Here is a 27,178-nt window from a genome sequence, read left to right on the forward strand (position 1 = left end):
AACACTGAACATACTTTTTCTTTTTTATTGAGGTTTTTTTTCCAATCTAAAATTCATGTATGCTTTTAATGTTACCAGTTAATCGAAGATGAATCATTAATTTTGTCGGTGAAGCATATCGTGAGCAGAATTGAGACATTATTTTTTTTTCCAGGAGTTCGCGAGAGCTTCCGAAGATTGCCGAGTAGTGCCGAAGCCCCAGCCGGTTCGATTGACCGGAGCGAGTCGTCTCTCCTCGGAGGCGGCGAGGAGCAGAAGCGTGACCGAGTAGAGACGCATTCGACTCGCTTCCTCACCTCGCCGTTGCTGCTGCATCGGCTGAAGCGTATGTATTGTTTATCCACTCAAGGAATAAAATAAGCACACTTTGGTATTGTTTTTTTTTCGGGGGTGGTGGGGGATTTTGTGCCCATGCGCACACGGGCACCGAATAGATCCGCTCACTTGTCTCCACGACCCGGTCGGGATAGGACCTTGTGTTTCTTCTTTTCACCTTCGTACTTGGTCTCTTCACATCGCAACCCTCTTGGACTTCTTTTACTCTTTCCATTTTGATCCCCGTGTCGTGGAATTGCCCCGGCAGGCGACGAAGTGGAAGACGTGCAACGGTAGAGGTGGCGTTGAGGGGAGAAGACATGCCAACCGCGGCGGCGGCGACGAGGAGACTCCGTAAGTGCTCCGCAACCACTTTGCTCCTTCAACTTAACTTAAACTGGTTGTTGTTGCTGCCTGAGCTTCGGCTTTGTTTTGGGGACTGTCATGGAACAGTTTGGGGCAAGGACAGGGTCTTTTGGGGGGTGCAACATTTCGCGAAGGTCAGCCCTGGCGTTGACCGACCGACCGAAACCATATAGCCCGGGCTAATGGAGCTCCTGTCGACGGATAATTTTGCGAACTTTCAACTCCCTGGCGGTCAATATTCCGATTTAATTTTGCCCTCTGGCTGAGTTTCGACAACTCCGGCGAAAAAAAATGACGGAATATTTTTCTTAATGAGTTTATTAAGCTGCGCTTGCCTAATGACGTAGTCCCTTCGAAATAAATAAATAAATAAATAAATAAATATATATATATATATATATATATATATATATATATATATATATATATATATATATATATATATATATATATATATATATATATATATATATAATTTATATATTTATTTATGAAAAGCCGCAATGGCGGATTGTTAACGACAGAAGGTTTAGTTAGCTAATGTTGTCAAAAGTGTGGTCGTTGTGTGTAATTAGTGTGTGTGAGTGTGTATCAGCGTGTGCAAGCGCGTGCATGCCCGCAGCAGTTACGTCATAAGCAAGCAGAAGAAGAAGCTGTGGATGTGTTGTTGACACCTGTCAATCACAATCATAGACCTTCCTCTTATTTTTATTTTAATTGTGCTGATGCATAGATAGAAGCTCAGTGGTGATAGCCTGCAGCACTCCTCAAGGCTGGATCCAATCTGGGAAAAGAAGAGGATGGAGGAGGAGGATGAAGAGAGGGAAAAAAGCAGGGGGGGGTGCTTTTCGATGCACACGGGAAGGTTTTAGAGCGATGCCTGCGGTGTCCTGTGTGGCAATCTTGCAGGTTGCATGCGGAATTATCACCATGGCCAAAACTCGAAGAGTCTTCAACATAATGCAGACATCATAAGAGGAGATTGTTGCTTTATGGTTTCTCAAAATTGCATCAGATGCGTGTAAAAAGGAAAGAGAAAAAAAACCAACAACAAAACAAGGCTTGTGCTGTATTTGTGGGATTCTGAAAATAGGGTTCTAAGAGTTAAGCCTGTTTCAGTTGCGTGTCCAATTGTCCACTGTCTACAAGAAAAAATCAAGTGTGATTCTAGAATCACTCCGGTCACTCCGTGTCGCTTTTTTTTTTTTTTTCATCCACTTGAGGCAGGGTTTAAGTGACACAATTCCAACTTCTTTGTTTAATTGCCACTATTTAGATATGTATCATTGTAGGTCTGTTCAGTATTGAATAATTTTCAAAAAAAATTTTTGTTACGAATGATTAAAAAAAAATCAATACAGTATTCCTCAATAGTAGTAGATAGTAGAGTAAGTGTTTAGGTGTTGTTTCCACAGAAATCTGCCGTAGAACCATGATAAGGAAGAGACCAAACAGCTTTGAAAAACAAATTCATATCATAATTAATACTTATCTAATATAAAATAAAATGATGGCTACAGCAATTAAGCACCTGCACGAACAGTGGACATGACATCAGCCATGATGGAGAGTTTGTCATCAAAAGTAAATATCAACAATGTTATTTGTACTATTATGTGGTACCCAGTACAGAGTTTTGAGATTTACACAACAATTCGTATCAAGATGGTTATTTTAATGGATTAAACTTTGCTCGAGGCTTTGTCATAAGTTAAATAGATTTCATGACAAAAAAAAAGGCTACACAATCAAAATGGAAAATTTGAATGAAAGCAAAGAAAATAATGATATGCTGCCTTTTAACAGGAACTATTCAGGGTCCTGTTTGAAGCACTTAAGTTTTGAGCAAAAATATGTGGGTTAAAAAAAAGTAATCTAATCTAACTAAAAATGTATTTTTTACTTACATGATTAGAAATAATTGAATGACTGCAAATAGCATATAAGTACCTCGTATCATTAGTTAGGGTGTTACGGTTCACAGAAGTCATAGTTCTGTATGTACCTTGGTTTTGGGGGTTAAGGTTCGGTATGTGTTTGGTATAATAGGAAAAAGCAACAACAAGTCCGAAAAGCAGGTTGGCCGACAATAGTGCAGTAACATACTTTTTTTTTTAACATGGAGTTATTTATATATTTTAGTGCTATCTAAGAACACTCAGTATAAAGATGCAGATTATCGTAGCCTCACCTATGGCGGCGCAAAAGTAGCGCCATATTTATTCATAAAGCATTTATTGTACGTGGCAAGTTCTTGTCATGTTGTCATGTACACCTACGCGTCTCTCAATAATGCTATTTTTCGCACAGTATAGTTTTATTTATTTATTTTTTGTCCAGCACATATCTTTGGTATCCAATTTGAATGGAGGTGAAAGGAAGCATGCTAACAAATACACACTCAACCACCATCAAGGTAAGTTTGGAAAAGCTTTAAAACTTTCATACTTTCATCAGAATACAATTTTTTTAAATGTACTGAGCATGTTAAGTCACAACACAGTACACAACAAACTATTTGTACTGTGTTTAGGTATTTAGGTCAGTTTCTCAAACTAACAGTGTGAACAGAGAACCTATCACCACTGTTTGTCTGTTTTATTAAGTTTCCCCTTTATTGCTTTGATGCTATTTAGTGGCGTTTTTATGCTAAGGACCTATGCTGAATTGCGAGGTGGTCTAAAAAAGTAGAGCATTGTCACAACTTCTGGCATCTTTAGGCATTTATAAAGGCTTTTTTGTATGGTGTCACTTATTTATATAGTTGTTTGTTTATTTATTTAACCATTCATTTGAGTAAAAATAGCACTCATCAAATGAGAGTGTTTCTTGGGCAACTGGTCTGCCAGAAATTTGGTTGGCAAAAAAATTAGGGATGTTCAATTAATATTTATTTTTTCAGCCTGATGCCAGTATGAGTAGTACTTAGTATTGGTACTCGCTTATACTGAGCAAAAATCTCGATCAAGGCACAGATGAAATTAAAAGAAGCACCAATTTTTTATGTTGGTCTTGTTTTTAGCATCAGTATTCAGAGCCCACAGATAGCTGATACATTGTTTTTGTTTTAGATGTTTTTATACCTGTTTAAAATAGACTACAGGATTTTTGAATTTGAGGGAAAAAAAAAAAACAATTGTATGCTGTGTTCCCTGCTTAACCTTGAGTTCCTTCTAGACAAAATGCAGAATGGCGCATTGTCATTTAGATTCATGGCACTTTGTTATCAAGCTGTCCTACCGCTGTGTTCTGCTGACTACATTACATGGGCCATACGAGGCCTCAGTCTACTGTAAAACATTCCACAGGCAGCTGGTACTATTTGGATGTTGTTATACGGGTGGCCAGATATTTCATGATGTACTCCTCTAGTGCATTGTACTGCAGCAATTTATTCCCCCTACCTGATTGTTTTGCTTTTTATTGGAGCATGCTGTGCTTATGCAGACTGTTTGTGGGCTGTTAATAGTTGGTAATGGTTAAAAGAAGGCATCTTGAGTCAAGATGGAAAGAAGCTGTCTAGGAATCAGGAGGTTACTCTTTTGCTTTGTAGCCTGCAGGCCACTTGCTGAATGTATGAATGATTTTTGTTGACTCACTATTAGAAGTAAAACAGGTAAACAAATTTACACTATATATTTCATGCCGAGACGCCTCAATTTGTCACTTCATTCATTTTAATAGGCATTTATATTTAGAGGGAGATTAATCGATTAATTGGCATCCACTATCAAAATGATCCGAATAACTATTTTAATCATCAAGTAAACCTTTAGAACAATTATTTATCTGAAATATATCCAAATTCTCTAAATTCTGCAGTTCAACAGCAATTATTCTGTCATTTCTGCAGTCCTTCATGAAAACAGACTTGTAATCTTTTATTTAGGCAAAGTTTGACATTGGCAAACATTTGCTTTTACTTCTGAAAATTATGCCCATGCCAGAAACTGACTCATTTTCAAAAAGATTGGTGAGCACAACATCAATTCCTCTCCTGTGATGTTGATTTTTTTTTTTTTTTGTAATTGAAATCATGAACTCACTCCTTAACACTAATATTAAATAATAATAATAATAACAAGTTACACCTCCATATCATAAAATCTCTTCACTAGATAGTTTAAGCTGCCATCTCAAATACTTTAACATAAAGCCATGTATCAAACCAGTGCCCATACATAGAATTGGTACTTGTCTATTCTTAGTGACAGCTCTGTTTAGTGCAGAAATGTTACTTTTTTTGCCACAACATTTATTGTTGACCAAATGAGGTCTTGGGCCACACTCAAAAGAGTAATTTTTAAATTTTTGATTGTACAAAATATGTTACATTTGAGAATGAATGTGCTAAAGTCCTACAGGAATTTGGTTTTCATGTATTTTTATTAAATATAACCTGCAAGATTTTGTGACGCTATCCCTGAAAATTGAGAGAAATCATTTTACATGAACAGAGTAGTCACAACCAAATGTTTTTCTCTTAGAACCATCGCCTTTTTAAAGCATACAGTAAATAATCATAATTTTTCCCCCCATACACCTCATTATTCTTCTTATTGTTGCATTATTCAAAGATGTTTACATTTCATTATAGCTTCTCTCATGATTTTTTTAATTGAAGATCCTGGTTCCCAAACTAACCAACATAAAAGATTTCCTGCCTTTAGTTTTTTTGGCGCGTTTGACAGCCCTAACCTTTTGTATTCATCCAAGTCAAAGTCTTTGAACTTGTTGCTTCCCAAATGCATCTGTTGCTCATTGACCTGAATACGCGCCTGCCACTTGTGAGTTGTTTGCGAAGGGTATTTCCTAGAAGGCTCGGCCCGGGCCGCCCGCCAGAGCATCTGCCTCGGCCTCCTCATCCGGGCTTGGCGATTTTAGCCCTGGGGAGGAGTAGGGGTAAGTTGATGCTATTTCTGAAGTCCATCCACCCAGCGGGCCACACGGTGAGAAACCTGCCAGCCATGACCTACTCCCAGTTGGTTCCTACTGGTAATTTCAAGGCCTCCAGCTCTTTTTAATGAGAGGTTTTGCCTCCAGTGTGTTGGTATGTGGTGAGTGGTATCCGTGACTTTTTCTGGGGGGGTTTATCTGGATTCGTGGCCTGCCTTTTGGGCGTTGGCATTTGAGATCCCAAGGCCTCTTTTCAACCTTGTTCTGGCTGGGTATGAACTAAAAATGTGATGTATAGCAGCTGATTTAATCAAGCCTGGCTACAAGCTGTAGTTGAGGTCCACTTGCTGTGATTCCAACTCTTGTAGATTAATGCATAAAATATTCAGATTTTCTGCTTAGACATCAGATTATGCTGCATCTATAGGGCTGCCAGCTATTGTCCTGTTTAGCATCCCCATATAGTGAGAAGGTGCTCTTTAGTAGCATGCTTGTGGGGTTTTAACAATGCTTAACAATCCTTAACGTCAGCAGCATGGAGGCAGAATGATTTAGTGGTCTTGTCAAGGGTAATGTAGGAGCCATTTGACTGCTGATTGAAACCAGCACTCCCACTTGAGACTCCACTGGTGGCATTATAAACCATTTACACCAGAGGTTTTTATAGGGTACCCCTGAAGCAGAGCAAAAAGTGAAACCAGACCCAAAAGTGTCCTCTGAGCGACATCTTTTTGACAAAGTCTGACGCAGACCGTGTATTGTATCTGCGGAGCGAGGAAGTGCGCGTGGTCGACATTGAGAGGTTAAGTGTTAATCAATTCTGTTTGTTTCTCATTAAAGAAGAGTGTCCATCTGCGAGGTGGTTGTTGAGGAAAAACTAGCTATTATCGAGTACTGTTGGAAGGCGTCGCTATTTTTCGACACCGACTTTCAACCAACACAGTTTCTGCTTTATGATGAATCTGTGAACAGTGGAGGTTTGTTCCACTTGTAATCAGGTTTGTTAGCGACTCTAACAAATCACCTGCAAAATCCAATCATTTATGAATTAATGTGTTGATGATCCATATGTCATAGTGGATTAGGAAAAGGATAAGTCATTTCAGCGGTAATATCAGAGGTATTAACCTCGTGCCAAGCAAGGCTTCGCTGAACTCGCTGACTCGTCTTTTTTTATTTTTTACCGCTTAAATTAAAAATATATAACAGAGGCAACAGCATGCAAGCAAGCTTCGACAGAACAACTGTGAGCACTGAGCAGCGTAGTGTTTAAGAGGCTATTGTTGAAACTGGCTTTCTTTTATATTAGTGACAGTGGTTATTTTGAAAATCATATGATGAGCAACAGTGATTCTTTTCTTTTCTTTTTTTTTCCAGGGAAATATAGGCTGTCACCTATATTGCTAACATTTGCTAACATTTTAGAGCTTGAATTCACTAGACATCAGAAAACAGAGGCAATGAATGACCAGTAGACCATAAAGCTGGGTTAACCTTTGCAAGTACCAGCGAAACTAGAGGATTTGTTCAAGGTCGCAAATGTTCGGCAAAATTTTGCCAGAACGTGTTCAAAATATCCTTGCAACAGGAAACTGCAAATGCTAACATTATAAAATCGAAGGTGATTGCACGTCATTATGCCACAATAGCATTAGCGATAGTGTTGTAGCTCATCCCTTGGTTTACCAAGAAACTAAGAATGGCAATGTATTTGGAGTCCCAGAGTGATCTGAAAATACCAAAGTTTGAAATGGAGGCTCCATAGATAACAGAAGAAAAGTGAATTTTGTGTGGCTAACAAGTTCGACTAACGATGTCTGTTGTGTGTGCTCCCATAGACACAGCCTCCAGCTCTACTTGCTTGAGCTAATAAAGGCGCACATATCAGAACTATTTGTGCGGCGAGTTACACGATGCCATTTGAACAATATGTCGGTGTGCTTGTTTAGCTCAAGTGATACCTCTTGTTTTTGACACTGTGGGATAATTGCTTGTTTTCATTGTATTGTCAAAAAGGGAGTGTGCTTTTGTTTTGATGCCGTCCCGCAGAGAAACTGCTTCAGATGAGACATAACATGCTATGTTCACAGTGGAATAATATGTCCTTAATGCTTTTTTTTTTTTTTTTTTTTTTTAGAAAGTTGCAGGTTTGACTAAAATTGATAATGATACTTGCTCCCTGCCAGCCGTGTAAAATAATGATTACGGAATGAAATAATGATGATGCACAGTAATGCATAACTGAGAATTTTATGACTCATTAAAGCTCCAACATTCTCGTGTCCTCAATAATTGCTAAGTCAGCAAGTGAGCGTGCTCATTTTACATACAGATGCTGGCCTCTTTGGTTTTGTTTTGGTACTTGTCCAGCGGCTGCTTTCAAGTTAGCGCATGATTAGATTTGCGCACAAACAAACAGACTCTACCTGGACGGGTGCTGAATATCACATAAGGTCAAACAGTCCGCTATCTTTATCAGGCCCGACTTAAATGTCACACGCACAGCCTTCATCAAATATGCAAGTGCAAATGTGACACACACACACAGACACACACACACACACACACAGGCACACACCGACACAAGCGATGCAGATTAAACGTTGTCTGCGATGAGCAATGAGCCGATTGTCACACCGAGCTCAGCCGCGGATTCTCCATTTTCATTAGCAGCACGCTACATTAGCCGCACCGCACAGCAAATCAATGCATCCAGACACTTCTTCCCGTCGTCTCCCATCATCACTCACAGCTTTCTCACATTTAAAATGACCCCCAAACGACGATAATGACCGTGGTTACATTTGTGGCGTCACAGTCATAGAATCATTCTTTCACAGATTGGAATTTGATGTTTTGTCCCTGCAAGGAATGGGCATGAAAATCGATTAATTGATGCTCAATGATTTGGCCAATTGTGTGGAATAAATTGTTGATTAACTTGACCTGAGGCATTTGCTAGTTGGGTGCCACCAATAAGGCATTGTTGGTTCTGCTGGTTTGCTGTCAAAGGAAGTTGAACAGGATACCAGCATGGAACATTCTTAGCGAAAGCAATTCCTCAGGGCAGAATTACTCGATTTCTCGATTTCAAACCTTTTGAAATTGGTAGCTATTTCTTGATTATTGAATAAGGCAAAGGGCAACTAGTTTGACATGCACTGTCTGCTTCAGGTTCAGGCTCTTGTTAGTTACTGTTTATTTATACCACGGCTGTAAATTACTGTTATTTTCGAACAGACTAAACACTTTTGGTTGATTGATTGATTTAGATTCCGCTTAACTACTGGCAACGATGAGACATCTCGTCCCACACCAACGCAGTGCTGCGAAGGCCAACGTCAAAATAAACCCCCTACATAATACCATGGCGCCAATGCAATGGTGAGAGTAGGCTTTTATTTTGAAGTCTGGTACTACCTGATACTTCCTTGCAGCTTGACATCACATCTCTATCAACATCACACACCGGAATGATAAAAAATAATAGTAAATCGCTGATTTAAAATGCGCTCTTATACCGGAGTTTTACATCAACGCTCAGCGGCAAACATGCTCTGACGACTTGTTTTTGCGAATCAACGTGGATGCCTGTCCAATTAAAACTGTAACGACTATAGCTATTCTCCAGGTGTTATCTGCTTGTTATCTGCGTATTGCAAGCCCAACTAAGAAGCCACTTCGAAGCGCACGAAGGTTTGATGTAAGGTCGGCTCTTTGCTGGCGCATAACAATCGCACGTCCAAGAACGCAGACACCAGTGATATTAGAGATGGAAGTTCTTTCTGATTGGACAGAATTTGGTTAAACATCTGCCGTCTAGCGGGTTGGCACGCTTCTAAATGAATTTATGCGGATTTGTAGAGCAGCATTTTTTTTTTCAATAAACATAGCTATATGGATGGATTTTTTTTTTTTATGCACTAAGATGGGAGAATCATACGGATTTAAATAGCCCTGGTTAGGCTCAAACAAGGCCCGAATCAAATCCTAAACCCCTGAAGTCAGAAACATCAAATCATGAGGCAAAGATCCCCCCCCCCCAATTAAAAAGCATTCATCATTTTTTTTTTTTAATTTATGTATTTATTTATTTATTTATTTCATTACTTGTGTACTTTTAAACCCCTAATGGTCAGTTGATTCCACATACGTGCAAAAAAAAAAAAATCTTCATTGTGTCTCCTCACTATTTCGAGTTATGGCTAGAATATTAAGTCGGTAGATAATGGGAGGCTCATATTGTAGTGGTCTGTCAAGTGTGCAAATCACGCTGACAGTGAGGAATTACACTGAAGTTTCAAGGAACTTTGTCAGAACTGGCTGACTGACAGCTGAAGTGAACGTCGCCTTGTCATACTTGGCAACAAGCCGCTTTATTGTCACTTTATTCGGCATACGGGCAAAAACATTTTGTGATGTTGATTGCCCAATCGCGGAATAGCCAATGATGAAAAAGTGCATACCTTGCAGTATACAGTTACCTCCGCTGATGCGGCACATGAAAAGGATTTTGAAGGAGTGGGAACGTTAGGCGACCAGGAAGGGAGATGACAGCTCCCTCACAACCGGGGGCCTTGGCTTTGAGTGCCGACTGTGTCCTCCTGACAGCGCTGTAATGCCGTCAGAGATCATTAGCGCTGACAGCATCGCATCATGTCACACGGCAGCTCACGGTCAAGCCATGCATCACATCAATAAAGACAGGCTTGTTTATTCCAATCTCGCCCTGTTTACATTCGCTTCATCCATACCGTCGATGTTGGATGACAATCTTATGAACCTTGTTTCCACATCTCCATTGACTGCCAGACTTGTCCTTCAAACACTGCCTCATATCATATCTTCACCGGTTTACTTTGACTTACATGATGGTAAAATTCAAAGTCGATCACCATAGTTTTATCTTGGTAAACCTATAACCCTTAATCTTGTGTCTTATTTTAAGCAGGTGATCAGCACAAAATTTATAGTCCTTTTCACTGAACCAAATCTGTTTTAACGTAGCTCAAAATTAGGAGGATGCATTCAGGCTTAGCCATTTGAAATGGACCAATGTGACAACAAGAGGACCATAAAAGGGAGATTGCATCTGCTTACATGTTTTGAATTTGAATTACTAAATTAAAATGTATTCCTCTTGCGATTACTTTGTTGATTATGACAATTGATTGACAATTCATCAACCACAAACAGGGCTTTTATTTTTTCCAACTTTTTTTTTCCAGGAAATTTACAATTGTACCTGGTGGATTTTTTTGGTCAATTTTACTGTTTTTGATGGTAGCGTTTGATAAATTGGCTAAAATATTGATTTCTTTCCAAAGTAAAAGCAAACATTTTTATTTATTTATTTATTTTAAATTGTACACTATTATAACCAGACTGCTGAAAGAATCTGACTTTCAAGGCTGAAAATCTGAGATTTTGGACAGTTTGGGGTTTCTAAAAAATCAATTAAAAAAATTATTATCAATTAGTTGATGATTAATATTGTTAATAAAAATACTCATCATCAAACTATCAAATATTCATCATAATAAAAACACAATTATAGTAATGTAATAACAACTATATTCATATAGCACAGTTAAAAATGTTTAACAGAGCATTACCAGATCAAAAAAGTGTATATAAAAGCAAAGTAACACAGAATCAGAAGCTTAAAAACCCATTCACCCATCAAGCCATACATACTTTTTCTATGGCCGCTTATCCTCACTAGGGTTGCAGGCGATCTAGGTGCCTTCAGGCAGTAGGTGGGGGACCCCTTGAACTGGTTGCCAGCCAATTAGAGGGCACACACAGTGCCTCTGACTGGCGCTCATGTGGACACATTCCCTAGTAAGAATTCCTCTAAGAGCCCTAAAATAGGTGCTTCAAACCAACACTGATGACTTCCTGTTCACTTTTGGACGAGGGTGCCTCTTTGATGTTTAACATGTCCACAAAATTTCTTGTTAATCTGCATTTTTTAAGGGAATTTTATTGAGTGACCTCTGAAAGGAAGAGCTCTCATGTTTGGCATCTCTATAATATACTCATTTTCACTAGGTTATGTATGCTTACAACAAACAGTTTTCGTCCATGTTGAGGTACACCAAAAGATTTATTCGTAGGAAGAATGTTAATCAAACCACTAATTCCACTGATTCCATTGGAACCGTATAACAATCTTTTTTTTCAGCTTTTGATATATTTCTGGTTCTTGATTCACTTAAATCCCTTCAAATGACACAAGCGAAGACAAGTGACTCTCATAAACGTGTGTAATTCGATAATTCAGTGACCTAATTAGAAGATAGTCTATTTAGAGGTAGCTGTTTGCACGGCTAGCTAAAAGCTCTGAGCAATAAACATTTACCACTAAAAAATCCTTTCAATGTTTGTTGCACACTCAGATAAATGTTTCTGAACTACCTTAGTCAAAATGGCCTTGATCCACCATCAGGAAATGTGAGAATCAAGGACTCTGATTATAAGCCCGGGCGTTAAACTGAAAGTTCAGCATTATTTTGGCCATTGGAGTGTTCTATTGAGTAGGTTTTGTTTGACCTTGGCGAAAAGAAAAAGTTGTTGTTATATGCCGTAAGTAGGCCTTGTTTTCCAGTGCAGGAATTTAATCATTGCCATTGCGATAAGGCTGAAATCAGCAATACTTTATACGTCCGTGACCTGACTTATACCGTTCCATTCTTATCGTTGTGCAACATGAAGTAATAAGCAACAGGACATCAAACGAACTGGCTTTGATTGGAATGGCCGCATGTTGACTTTCTCTTATATCGTCTAAATACCGCCTTCCTTATTATAAATGACCATCCCGCACACCCATTACCAGATATTCTTTGTGATAAGTACATTTCAAGGTGACAAAAGAAGTCTGGAGCTGAAATACGGTGGAAATGTTCCTCACTGCGCATGGAGAGTTAATGGAATATCACAGTGTGGGGTTACAGGGCAGTTTGGGCAAAAGCATTTGGCTCTTTCAAAGATAAATTGGATTTATAGTACATTTATTTTGTACAGGCACAGGATATTCTGTTGGATTGCATCATTTGCGATGGAGCGGTCACAAATTAGATGTTTCACGGGCTCTGTGGTTTATGTGCATGTTTAAACTAAATTTGTTGGAGCAATTGAAAAACAAAAACAAAGACAGTGCTGTGAGGAAATACATTTTTACTTTATAATTTCCACTGTATCTTCAAACCAAGAGTGCCATCTAGAAGAGGAAAACAAAATCAAAAGTGGTTAATAAGGCTTCATTTTCTTATCATTATCTTATCAAATCAATACATGTCCTGAAATGAGTGCAGGCAGGCATAGGCCTATTACTCTTGATCGCAAATTGAAGCAAAGACAACAACAAAATTGGTCATATATGATGCCTTAACAGTTTGGAAATCTCTGGGACATTTTGTGTCAATGGTTTTAGCCGGATTGAATAAATATTGGTCACATTTGCTGGGGAATATTCATTTTGGAAAATGAAAAACACTTTAAAAGGGTAAAGCCACATAAAAAGATGAAAATGCCCAATTAAAAACTATTAAAGATACCACTTTTGATCCTACTTAACTAACCAAATCTTTGATGTTAAAATTTGATTTGTCCACCAGCAACAATTTGCTCATTTTTTTTCTTCTCTCTCTTATCTGCAAGATAAGTGAGTGCCTCACTACTGAAATGATAAGATTGTGCTTCTATTCATCTTGGATGAATGGTATGTACAGTATGTCAACAGAAACTGTGTGTCTGTGAGTTAATCATATTTGAGATTTTAACCCTTTTTTATCCAGTTCCCTAGCTTTCAAGTCCAGCTTTCAAATTGCTCTTACACTTTTCGATATGAACATAATTCAATAACAGTTACCGACTTACATTTCATATTTAAAACGGTAATTTATTCAGACTGAACCATAAGTTAAGTCAAAGGTTTGTGCCATAATTACACATATAAAACTATTTTTCTCATTAAATTCCAGTCGACTTTTCCTCCGTGTTGCGCTCATGTACCAGCTTCACTCACTCTTAAATGTAGCTGTACTCATAAATATGGTGATTGATGTGAAACATATCTCCCTGCTGTGCTAATGTGCACTTTCATGCTTTGAACATGGACTCCCGATTTTCAAGGCTGTGGTTTAAAAAGCATGAAATTTGATTTGAGAACGTGTGTAGGTACCCTGCTTCATTTTATTGAGAGATATTTATTCATGACATTCTTATTACAAGTATAAGAAAAAGGATCCAAGCATTACAACGAAATGACATTTTTGTCTCACTGGGAACAAACATCTTGAGTCGATGTTGTTTGCTTTATTCCAAAGAGTGATGGGATTAATTCGTTTACAAATTACAGACACACTTTACCTTGAGGAGTATTTAATTAACTGCAAAAGCCCTTGTCGCGTATCGAGCGTGAACTTTGAAGTAAAATGCCCAATTTTACTAGCACTGCAGTACAACCTGTAATGCACTTAAAGGGCGGTCGTTTTCAACTCGAGTGGAGAAGCACTTATTGGTTTGAAGTCGCTTTTTTAAAGAGGTAATTGTGGAACATTGTGCATCTTAGATCAAGGTATGGATATTGCTGTACTAATGTACAAAGAATGTGTTATTGTAATCACTCAACAGCGGGGTTAGAAAAAAAAAGCCATATTGTTTGGGTAACTGCTTTTGTTTAGTGTTGTTTGTTTATTTGTTTGTTTAGTGAAACTGTGGCATCGTCAAGGTGTCAATGTAAAGCAAACATTTTTCAATGGCAAACGCATTTGAAGGAAGTTAGAAGTACAGTGGACCCCTGGTCTACAACATCCCTGCCTTACATTTTTTCAGCTTACGATGTGATCTGTGACGTTTTTTCGTCCCCCCTTGACAAAATTTTGCCCGCTTTACGACAAAAACAACTGTCATGACCCTTGGCTTGGCTGTATTTGTGTTGTTTTGTCTCCATCTTCAGGTGTTTTTAGGTTATTGCTCTTATTTTCTGGTCCCGTCAAACTGTCTACGCTGCAGCACGTCACTCACATGCTGCTCTGCATGTCAGAACACATTTGTAAATATGTCATAAATGTTTATGTTTACTCTTCCATACAAAACAAATTATAAGTGGAAAAAGTAAAACTACTCAACATTTCCAAACGCCTATCAAACACATAAAGGATGCTGGTAACCTTTGCTATCATTTTAGCAGCATTTTTTGTGAGAAAATCTTGTTTTCCAATTTGTTTAACATGAAATTTGTTTTTACATACGTACAAAAAAGGTCACCAGTACACTAAAACAATTAACTAATTTTCGGCCCTTTTCTGTATGCAATTAGATAAAAAGAAAGAAAAATCTATTCAGAGCATTGGCATATCCCAGCTTGCTCCTTTTGTGTCTCCATCGCTTAATGTGTAAATGTACAGCCTTGCTCTACTTTTGGCTTCGTTTGTTGAAACACTACAGTATTCTTCTCTTTCATGTCCATGTGGCACTGAGTTATTGTGTAAGGCAGACCAATTTTTTCCAAGTCATTGTTGAGACATAGAACTATGCTTTTGCCTACTGAGAAGCACCTTAAGGACAGCAAGGTGAGATCTATGCTGTGGTGCTGCTAAAAGGCTAATGATTCATGAAACTGGCTCACTCCCCCCCTCCCCGCCCCACGTCGTCCCTGAGGCTGAAAGGAATAGCTGGCATTATCGTCTGCAAATGGGTTTGAAAATGCTCTCGGCCACGTTGACCGAGGCACTGATTTATGGGCAAGATGGGCTGATCACTTCGGTTTTCTTCACATATTGGCGTGAGTCGCCCCCATTCGCCCCAACCCACCTCCACTGCATGTACACAAACTCACATTGAATGTGCCAAAGTGTCTACAGTACTTGCAAATCCACCCCCATACCACAACACTCTCAATCTATGTATCTTCAATTTAAGCTTCCTTCTGTGAGGTATTCGGAAAAGCTCGAGATAGAAAGAACCTAATTTATGTCGCTGAAGTTGTTGGGTGATAGAAGTAGCCCATTTTTCTTAACACAACAAGCCGAAGAACGAGCACTTTTTTCCCATCCTGTTTGTAGTCAGCGTCTATATATAGATGTGTGAGCCTTATCCTTTGTTACTTGAAGTTTCTTTTCTTTTATCTCGCGTCAAAAGCGAGTACAATTTCCCCAAAATAGCGAAATGGTGAGGATGTATCTCAACAAGAACAGGGAGTTCTTGTTCTTCTGCGTTTTTCAAAAGATTAGCAACAATATCATATCACTCATTTTATCATGGTCACAATGATCATAGCGATCAGAACTATACTACGAAAAAGCCATTGTAAAAAAGTTATATAATGAATACAATAAAATTAACAACCCAATGTATTTTTAGTAGAAAATGATGAAAAGGCAATACAATTAAAAAGAAAACAAAACATTTTGAGGGTCTTTGATTGGCTGGCAACCAGTCCAATGTGTATCACCTGCCCAGTCGGATTTACCGTTGAATGTGTGCAACACTGAGAAACTAGCGAGTTGCACAGATTTGCTCATCTTTATGGAAACTCATATTGGTCTTGACCAACAACAATCACTGTCTCTGAAATTAGCAAGCAAAGAACAACCATTGCACAGGAAATTATATAAACAATAACAAAAAAAAGCAAGTACTGTACTTGATGTCTGTTCATTTTGTATTAGAGGATTATCCATTAACAAATTTTCACTGCATCAAGGTAAATTGCGTTTAGCTGAGAGTCTGGAGATATTAATGAAGTTTTGTTTGACTTCAGAGCTTTGCTGCAACTCGACATGTTCTAATGATTTTAATGTTGGCCAAGGCATACACAATATTTCTGGAATCTGCCCTGTGAGGCATTTTTTTTTATTGCCTTACTCGCAAAGCACTTTGCAGACATGGAGTTGAAACTGGCCCAAGGCCGCTGCCCGGTTAAATCGCGTGTTTGCGTTGATTTAGCCAGGCCCCCCCTGGGTCATGTCCACGTGCGGAAGCAGCTTATGGTTTCACGTCCGACATGCCCTTGCGTCTGATTGTGGTTCCAGCCTTTCTCACCAAAACTGCAGGTCCTTGCGTGGCCCGCGGGGCGGGAAAGACCGAATGCTTGTACAAACTGAATTTGACTGAATTCGTCAAGCGTTTAAAATGCAAGGGGACATAGTGTATTTCAGCCAACATCACCTATTTCTAGTGCCAACGTCTTGCAAACAGCCCCCATCCCTTTTTTTACTTCAGAACATTCCTCGTCTTTTCTCACAAATGTTGCATGAGCTCACACCTCTATCGAGCCGCCGGAAGCCTCTCGAGGTTTCGGCAGCAGTTGCTTTGGGTTTTAATGAGTGAGTGCGTGATCTATAGAGTGTGTGCCTCTGAGGTCTCCGTATGCTACCTAGGGCGGTTATTATCCATCGTCTTCTCTTGCCTCCCTGCCCTTCACCATCTGAAAATCTCCTTTTCAAAGATGGATGTTAATTTGTCTTTAATCTATGTATTTACAAGTGGATTATTGCAATGGTTACACGACAGGCAGATCTTTATCTGGCAGCTCTGCTCGACTCAGTGGGCTTACCATTTGAGAAATTAGTGAGACAGTAACACACAAAGTCTTCCAGTCCGTAAGTAGAATTTATTAAAAAAAAAATGTATACAACAATTTAAGACAGTTGAGTTTGTTCAGTAGTCTGAATTATGCTGTCCAATAATCAAATCATACAAATTGTCAGTATTTGATGGTTAGGTGGAAACAGACAAAAAAAACCTTTAGCTTTACCTCAACAGATTAACAACTAATCACAAACTTCTTAATATACGTTTCAACATATTTTATTTTGAGAAACTCTAAAATCTAAAATATCTAAACTATTTTCCTGATTCATTTGATGAAACATCAAATTACAGCTAGTTGGGGGCCTATATTGCTTTTAACTGGCTCAATATATATATATATATATATATATATATATATATATATATATATATATATATATATATATATATATATATATATATATATATATATATATATATATATATATATATAAAGAATAGTTGTCCATCCAGTGCACACTGTAGTAACAAGCAAACTGAGAAAGAAAAACAAGTGTGGCCATTAATCCATTTATTTGTAAAATGTGTATTTCCTAATTTAGTTAATCAATGCTTGCAGCCAATACATTTGAAATGGGAGAAGATTGCCTTGTCAAAGTTGCCTGTCATAAAAAAAAAGAAAAAAACGAAAAAAAAAGAAAAATGAACTGAACACTACCATTTCACCCAGTGTATTACTGCAATGGCAAATTGCCTGCATTGTGGACAGTGCAACTCCTAACGTGCTGTGACTCATGGAAACCCCATTTCTGTGTCCTCGAGAGAATATTTTCAATGAGAAAGGAATACCGCCATTGATCGAGTGCATTCATCTTTTCATACCTACGCAGAATGTTGAAGTCAAATGTTTCTTAGAAGTGATAGAAAGTGAAGAAAAGTCAGTACTTGCCCATCCATTAAAAAAATGCGCAAGATTGGGTTTGAAGTGAAGCAAAGCAAAAGGACCTGCTGTGAATCTGACCCTAAGGCATTTAAATAAAAAAAACTGAAAGTGTTTTTGCTGCTACTTGGTTGAGGAAGATCATCCCTTTTCTCTGTGTCCAAGTGTTGTATGTTAGCAGTGTAAAGAAATGTTTACATTTTCTCCCACCCTGCTTTTAAATTAGAATAGACACCAATTCTATACAGGAAGTCCATCCATCCATTTTCTGGAGCTGCTTAGCCTCACAAGGGTCGCAGGTTTGCTGCCTATTCCAGCTGATTTCGGGCAATAGGCGGGGTACACCCTGAACTGGTTGCCAGGCAATTGCAGCGCACACAGAGACGAACAACCATTCACACACACAATCACACCTAAAGACAATTTAGTATGTTCATTACACCTGCCATGCATGTTTTTGGAGCGTGGGAGGAAGCAAGAGTGCCCAGAGAGATCCCATGCAGACTTGGTAAGAACATACAAACTCCACACAAGAAGGATGGAGCAACGGAGCAGCATTGTTATTCATGCGACATTAACAAACAACTTCCAAATCAACTCATTGTACTTTTCCCAAAGAAACTATCTTAGTCCAACTAATTTGCATATCAATTCTGAGTTATTACCATTTCCTGTAGAGCCCGAATGTCCAACAGCAAAAATAAGAAGTCATTCAGTATCTTTCAGTGGCTTTCCAATTGAAACTGCAAAATATGAACTTCATACAGGTTAGGGGTCACATTTTAAAGGTCACCCACTTTTCTTTTGCAATCACAAATCTTGAAAACAAACAGAAAGAACTCCCACAAAATTGGCGGGATACTGATATGTGACACAGTGTTTTTATGCAAATTTTGAAATTTCAAAACCGTGGAATTTATAGTACTGTTACGTCCTTATTAGGCAAGACTCAAAATTGAGGATTCACGCTCAGTTGTGATCAAGCCTTTCTCATGATGGCTCACCGTGCAATGAATGGGTTCAGATGAAGCAATCTCATCCAAATGAGACAGGATCCCCACTCAAAAAATACTGATCTGTTTTGAATTTTCAAAACCCCTCTGAATTGTTTTGATTTGTGGAAAAATATCCCGTGTCTGCTCTAAATTTATGCAAAAACAAATGATGACTTGTACACACACACAAAAAAAAAAAAAACTCCACGCAAAGGACATGGGAAATAACTTGTGGCCATTAATGATCTCTCAACTCAATAATCAGGTCTCACAATCAAAAATCCCAAGCACTCCAATATTCCTAAGACCGCACCATTAATTATTAGATGAACAACCTTAACTTGTGCAAGTATGCATATTCATGGTGGCCTTATCCCGGAACACAGAGGCTCATTTAGATTTAAAGCAGCAAGTTGCGGTCAAGGACTGCGTGTACCACGGAAGCTATCGAACATTCCAATGAGTCCGCTTTTTGGCGGGAGAAATATGACTTAGACCTGCACTCCCAGCTTTTAGACAAAAAGTGTCGTAGTGTGAAAAGCCTGTTGTTACTCTTAAAAGCCAACACAAATTTTGACTTAATGATGTGTGGAAAACATCTGGAATGCTCCTTTTCTGCTCCTCGCTTCTGACCACCTGTTGCACAATGCATTTCTTTGTTGAAAGCACACACAAGCTTTTTCTCGCAATTAAACAATTGCCAGGTGTCTTTTGAAAAGGTTTAGTTAATTGTAATATTAATACTTTACCTAACGTTGGAGTTAAGTTAAAAGTTAATGCTGTTAGCTAATGTTACCATGTGGTCACACGGAAGCTATGCTTATCTTTTTGCTTGTTAACATGGTAGTGCTTCAGTGACTCAACTGTTGCTTGAAAACGGTGGATCTTCATCCAGGCAAGTTGCCAACTCATTCGCAGAGCGGTTCAGTCTGTAACAGTGTATATTTAAATAGTTTCATTGTGATGGCGACAAATTAGCCAGTTGTATCGTTTATCAGAAGCTATCACAGATAAGGGTGTTATCTAATGCTTATCTGTTCTAAAACTGCATCCTTTGGTATATTTTAGCTGAGTGGTTCTAATGGCTGCTTGAAAATGACAGCTCTTTGCTTAGCTCGGCCAAGGCATAGGAGGAGAAATATTGCAAGGGAGTGGATATGTAGTTGATCTGAATAGTGAGATTACCATTCCTGTTATTTACATCGTAAAATTTGACAATCTGCAGAACCGGTAGTCCACAGACACAAATCAGAGATAAGCGGGTGATATAAGATCGACTTGGTTGTTTAATTTCACCCTCTGTTGGTGAGTAATCACTGAAGATGCCCAACTATTTGTTTAAAAGCAACAAAATGTCTTTTTTTTTTTCTACAACATGTCCCCTTTAATTGTGGATTTGATGTAGCTACAGATTTGTCAGGACCAGCTTGCCTGTTGTCTTGCACGACAGACGTTGTTGTCGTAATGTTTGCCTCTAGTAAATATTTGTCAAATACACTGAAAGTCAGTGGAAAATATATAGCTTGTGTTTTGATGTTGGACACGAGTCAAGCCTAATGCTTGCTATTGCCAGTGCAACATGTGTTTTAATGACTGCTTGTTAAGCGCAGCCTTCCCTTGGTTTGAAGCCAGACTTTTTTTTTTTTTTTACATATTACTCAAATAGTCTTCCAGACACTGCAGCGGCTATTGAGCATCATTCTGCTGTGACCCTTGCTGAAAGTTTTTAAACTATTATTTGACTGATGAATTTAAGCTCTGGTAATTAGAGCACATGTTTTGATTTGTAATTTGAATGGATTTTGGGGTACTGACGACATTGTGTCTGTTGGCTTGGTGGTGTTGCCAAACACCCTGGGCTACAGAATGTTCAATTCTTTTGTTGCTTCCTTTTGGCTCCTGCATCTTTCATAAGCGCGGCCACACTGCTGCGTGCGCTGTGTACTGCAGTGGTTAACGTCATTCGCCAGTGTGAGGGCTGACACTTGGTGCAGCATGCGGTGCCCTTGTGTACACTTGGAAAACACCTACATATTACACGGTGCATACTGCCGGTTCACAGTAGAGGTTAAGGATTTATTCAAAGCACTGGCATTCAAATACATTTCCTTGATTAGTCATTATTTTAAGGAGATGAGTTAAGCAGAATAATGCAATTTCGAGAAGTTGTGGCAGAGCTCAACTTTTTCTAGCTGATCTCACCTTGGACTAGTTTATTCATCAAACTACTTTATCAAATCAATAGTGTCTCTAGGCGCACCCCACTTTGTTCACCTGCTTCAATCATGTATAATTAACGATTTTGCACAAAATTCTCGAGCTTTCATCATGTTAGTCTTTAGACGGCAACCAAGTGGAGTCAACAGCCATGGATGCTGCCCATTTTGCTTCAATTCTTTCAGGTTGTGAATAATCAATAATTCTACACTGGAGAATTTTTTATTCTCTACTTCCCAATGTTGGTTATTATTGTTCTCCTTTTGAAAGTGAATTCACAGCTCCTTCGGGGTATCACTTTTTGTCTGCATTGCTTCTTGACATCATTCTCCAGCAATTCCACACAATTGTTGGGATTTTTAACAAGTGGATTACTTGCCACAGCTGAAGTCATGTTTTTCTTTTTAAAGATCAGACTGCGGTCTGGTTTAAGCCTTTTTGTGCCAAGTTATGGTGCCCTGCCAGAATTGGCACTGGCCCGATTTAAAACAATACTTACCAAAATGTATAATTATGTATGTTGACCTACCTGTGAAGGAAATTGTGAAGTGTTTAGTAACTGCTTGATTAAGTCTTTAAAATTCTAATGATTGAACGTCAGATATTAAAAGAAGCAATAACTTGTTGACCATCACGTTTAATTATGATATTTGTTCTGATGACCTGGTTGGATTAGCATCAGTGAACTTCAGGCGGCCTGACAAAATCACATGGTGACCCCGGGACATTGATCCATTGATAATGTTGGATCAAGCTGTGAATTAGCTCATTCACTTCCATCCCATTGAAAATGTGTATCTGTTGTCTATGGCTGTCAAGGACACTGAAAGATTATTATTTTCAATAGCCAATTAATCGTTTAGAGACTTGAAATTGTACAAATGATTAGAATTTGAATCCCTCGACTGGAAATTTTATCATTTCTTATATGTTGAACCAAAATAAGACAATTGCAAACACCTGTTTTTAGTATGGATAATAACAATCAACTTTTTTGTCTGGGGTCAGAGCTTGATTTTTCTGAAGAGAAAGCAGCCCAATGGAAGCGCAGGAAGGTTCTGTTTTGAGTTGCTTTTCCCTCCACCTCTAGCGCACTGCTACAACGTGATCATGCGCCTCTTCGCATTAACAACAAGCAAGCGGCAGCCGCCGCTCGAATGTGCAATGCAGGAGGGGGCTGCTGCTGTGTCTGTGCGACACGCCGAGAGGCGAGAGCGAGCCGGTTCACGGGACTTGATCCTCCCGCACATGTCAATAAAACTGACAGTAAGGATGAGGATTATTCCTTTTTCTGGCAGTTTGGCCTGTAAACGACTTCTTCGAGTGTCTGCTGTGTACTTTACATTGAGGATTAGCGCTACCAGTCGTGACTCAGTGTCAGCTGACATAAACCTGTAGTCCTTACCTCTGCATACTGAAAAGATGTGTAGGAAAGATATACCTTACTGTAATAGGATTTCATCCTTACATCCATTCCTGTGTACGGTTTATCCTGTTCAGGGTCAACGTGGAGGGTGCTCGAATGGTAGCTACATATTTTACAAGTCCGGGATGCAGTCTGTATTAAGGACATAAAGAACATAAACAGTGAATACCAAATCCACTGTAATATAGAATAAATGACATTGCTTTAAGTATGTGGTCTTTTAATAAGCTTTTTAGAAAAAAAATAAAAGATGTGGCTGTGAATTGTAGCTTATTTTGCTGATTGTGAGTGATTGAAATGCAGATACAAGGTGAATGATGTACTGTATATCATGTTTAGCAAAAAACGTGCTGTAAATAAGTACTCATTATGCTTTTGTGCATTATACTTTTGAGGTGTATACCTTTAAATGAGGGATGCACTAATCACATGTTTTGCACGCTAGTCGAAATCCAAACTTCTTGATTTTGAATATCTGACTGCCAATACCCAGTTCCAATCATTACTTATGCAATGACGTACACATCTGAATGTATTTGTCTTGAATAGATGTATCCAAAGATAATGCCTTCTGACTTGTCTGTAAAGCTGCTGTGATAGTCAGTAGTCAAAGGGTAAAGAACTCAACTTGATTTAGAAATAAAAAAAAATCTAAATAAATCTTTATCAGTCGATACTGATCACATGATGACATCTCCACTGCAAATATTTACTATATCACATTCTACTATATATGATAATATTTATTTATTTTGTAATATGTATAAAATATTTACTTATTTATTTGTTGTGAGTGCGGAAAAAAAGCATCCACCCTATTTTTTCACTTTTAAAGTAATTTTTGTGTGTATATTGTCACGATGGTCATTAATGATCAGTCAAAGTACTTTAAAAAGGCTTGCAATATAGGGAACTGCATTCAACGTGTCTTGGAGTGAATGTGTTAATATATATCCCAGAAGAAATTCTGTTTTTTTTTACCCGCAGCAATCACAATTACCAAACATACCTCTTTTTTCTTAACCTTTCAGCGTAACCCTTGTTCAGGGCTCACCACAGCAAATTATCTTTTCCGGTCCTCTGCATCTTATGCTCTAACTCAAACTGCAAATCTTCCCACACTACATTCATAAATCTCTTTTCTGGTCTTCCATTTACAGCATTCGTCCACCGATATAGCCACAGTCCCTCCTCTGCAACTTCAGCCTATCTCAATCTGGCTTCTCTTTCTGTATCTCCAAACCTTCTCGTCTCTGCTGTCCCTTATGCAATATGACCTCATTCTTGATCTTGTCCACTCTCGTCACTGACAAAAAAAATCTCAGTATCTTTAACTCTATTTCATCTAAGTCTTTGTGCTGTTTTACGACCAACGTAACAGACCTCCAAAGCCAAAAAATTCTTCTTCTTCTTCTACCAAACACTTTTATGTATGATATTTACATCACGGCAAAACCTGTTGAAAGGTTGTAAACCATGTCACATTTGATTGAGCTAAGTCTGACAAGCATACAACAAAAATCCCAGAACATAGACACGACATCGTTTTATTGGAACTTAGGCCAGGAGTATAAAAATCAAAACAAAAAAAAACAACAAAAAACAGTACTTTGCTTCCCCCACCGCACCCCATCCTAAATCATGTTCCGGGAAAACGGAGGCAGAGCATAACAAACCTCATGAATAGCCATTTTCTGTCAGTTTTGATGTTGCTGCTGATTATATTCGCCGAGAGATGTTACAGGATTTACTCATGAATACAAATTGGGCTGCAAGGCCATTTTAATATTATGGGGTAGTTGAAAATATTTTTTCCTTCTGGTTTTTAGCTGAATTATTCATTCAGTTAAAGAGCCGCTTTGGGATTTTCCCAGGGAGTTTCCCCGAAAGGCTTTCTTCAGTGTATCCCTTGCAAAAAAAAAAAGTACAGAAAACAACAAATAAGTTACAGGGAAATCCAGTTATCCTTCATTCGATTTGAAAACACGAATGCTGCATGTAAGTAGAATAAGAGAACAGTTCTGTGGATGCCTTTTTACAAAATAAAATGGTTAGAATTCTCTCTAATTTTAAATGGGAATACTCAGGATACCAACTTGGACTAGTGGCAGGGACTTCTGCGTCACACGAGGGATTCTGGATACAACTCTCAGGTCTGGCTCTTCTGGTTGGAGTTGACTTGTTCCTCTCTGCGTGTGCTTTTCGTGTTTGTTTTTTGGGGGTTGTGTACTCTGGCGTGTATTTGGTCCATTGAAGACACTGATTTGTCTGTTCGCGTTAACTTGAGCGTCAATCACATTTTAAAGCTTTATGTATGATACAGTTACAACATATCCAAGTGAGATGCAGTTTGTTTTTTTGTCCACTCGGGGTCACAGTCCCCACTTTCCACACTCCTGTGTTTGTGACTTAGAATGTGTGTAGCTTCAAAAGATGAGGCTTGGCCTGTTGATGGACGCCTGAGTCTGCTAATGAGAGTTTAGAGTTGGCTTTTGTTGGCTCAGGATAGCGGCTAGCTATTAACTGACTAAGCCATTTTGTGTGTTGAGCGCCTCTGGGTGTCAGTTGTGCCTGTGCGGTTAGTGTATTAATGTGCTTGTTCTGTGCTTATTTTGTTACAGATTATTCAATAAAGCGATTGAAAGTGCACCAGCGGCTATGTCTATCCTTTACCGCTTATAGAAGGATTATAATTTGCTCTAACACGGCAATCGTAATGTGAGCACTAGCCAAATAGCATAAGTTGAGATGAAAAAATACCATGGGGAAGGGCGAGTACCGACACCAGGTATCGGTATCAGTGCCGATGCCAGCCTTATTTCAAGGTATCGGTAGTCGTGACTGCAGCTGATACCAGTATTGTCTGCCTGCTTGTGTCAATTTCACAATCAAGAGTTAGAAATTAGATTTATAAAAAAAGTTGTCAATTTCTTACACTTTTCAGGAAAGTGATATATTACATTGACATATTGGTCTGGCTTCAACAGTATCTGTTGTGTTTTCCTCTTTTTTTTTTCGTAAAATTGTCTGCATCAAAAAAAAGTGTGGTATCGGCACTTGGTATCGGTATTGGGAATACTACAGAATTGAGTTCACATATGGATATCAGTCTGAACAAAGTGGTATTGAAAAGCTTTAAGTATAACAAGAATATGGAAACTGAAGTTTAGTTCAGTCATTTCTTAATATGATGCAATGTTTTGCTCTTGCGCTTAAGATGATCAACATTCATTCTGACATCGATCAGCGTCCATTTTCTCCTGTCTGATGTACGTCCCTTGTAGAACAAAGCAAAAACAACAGGCGCAGCATACGCCATGTCTTCTAAGATTTTTTTTTTTTTTTTTTATGCTCCACTCATTTCGGTATGTGGCGCCTAGTGAAGCGCTTTTGGATTCATGCCATCAATCTCCACAACGAAGCGCGGGCTTCTTCGCAGCCTGTCTGCCGTCCTTTCATTCCGGCTCTGTTGGGGAACGGTGATTGGATCCCAGTCAACCTGCAATAGATGGATAGGCTCTCGTCCCACCGATGATTGAGTGACTGCACGGCTACCCGCCTGCTGGCCGGACGCCGTCCACGCACGTGTACATTTTACGGCGTTGTCGAGTACGCGTGACGCCGCTACCCTCTGCACAATGACACATCTGTTTCAATACATCTCCTCTCCCATTTGAATTTGGAATCCTCTCCATCACCAGTTTTTGTTTTAGGATGGTTATTCCTGTGAATGTGACAAATGTAATCCCAGAGGAATGGAAAATTCAGCTGACACTGATGTGAAAAGCATGTGAAACAAAGGATGATTACACAAATCAGCCCATTGTAGTTTATTTTTTATTTTTTTTTAAGCAGATTTTCATTTACTCTGAGGCAGGTGTCGTATAAAAGTGTCAGAATACAGGCGCTTCTCATGCGCGATGTTTTCCTGTGTTGTTATTTTTTCCTTAACATCTTTGTCCCCAGTGATTAGTATTTGCTTCGTGTCTCAATGTTGAGATATCTACCATGCGCTATTGTACGAGTTTAATGACATGAAACACTCCACGAATCACCAGCGGTACAGTTCGCCGATTCACATTATGCAGATATCGTGGTCAAAGTTTTGCTGCATTTTGAAGCTGTGCCTTTGCCATGTAAAGTCTATACAGAAACTAATCGCTCGATCCAACTCTTCGCAGTTCGCTATATGTGAATTCACCTCCTCAGTGTTTTAAGAGGGAAACCTATCTCAGTTATTTGCTGAAAAAATTTGCTGAAAATTGTGATCTTTTGTCTTTATGTACACCTTGAGATGGCTCAAGATTACATCAAGGGCCTCTTTAATTAGGAATTCGTGGTATGACTCAGTCTATTACTGTATGACTTGCGATAGCCATATGTTTCATTTAAAGCATGGAACGAATCAGTAGATGTAGTCAGAATGTGTAACATGTATGTATTAAGTATGAGGGTTTTTTTTCTGGGTAGTATTTGTCA

The 27,178-nt window shown here is 38.8% G+C and overlaps 1 protein-coding gene across 7 annotated transcripts in view; it reads left to right on the top strand.

The window, feature by feature from the left end:
* Positions 1–332: 332 nt before the first annotated feature.
* LOC148414816 (receptor-type tyrosine-protein phosphatase F-like) overlaps positions 333–27,178 on the top strand; it is a 197,389-nt gene continuing 170,543 nt past the window's right edge. For 5 of the 7 annotated variants that reach the window (XM_088428839.1, XM_088428840.1, XM_088428843.1 and 2 more), the window contains exon 1: positions 333–669. The gene's annotated coding sequence lies outside the window, so the exon portion shown is untranslated. The remainder of the gene's footprint in view (positions 670–27,178) is intronic. The other 2 variants (XM_088428842.1, XM_088428845.1) reach the window with 1 other exon arrangement.

This window comes from Hippichthys cyanospilos, chromosome 12 (genome assembly GCF_059441005.1).
Source record: "Hippichthys cyanospilos isolate Australia breed blue-spotted pipefish chromosome 12, RoL_Hcya_1.0, whole genome shotgun sequence".
NCBI lineage: Eukaryota > Metazoa > Chordata > Actinopteri > Syngnathiformes > Syngnathidae > Hippichthys > Hippichthys cyanospilos.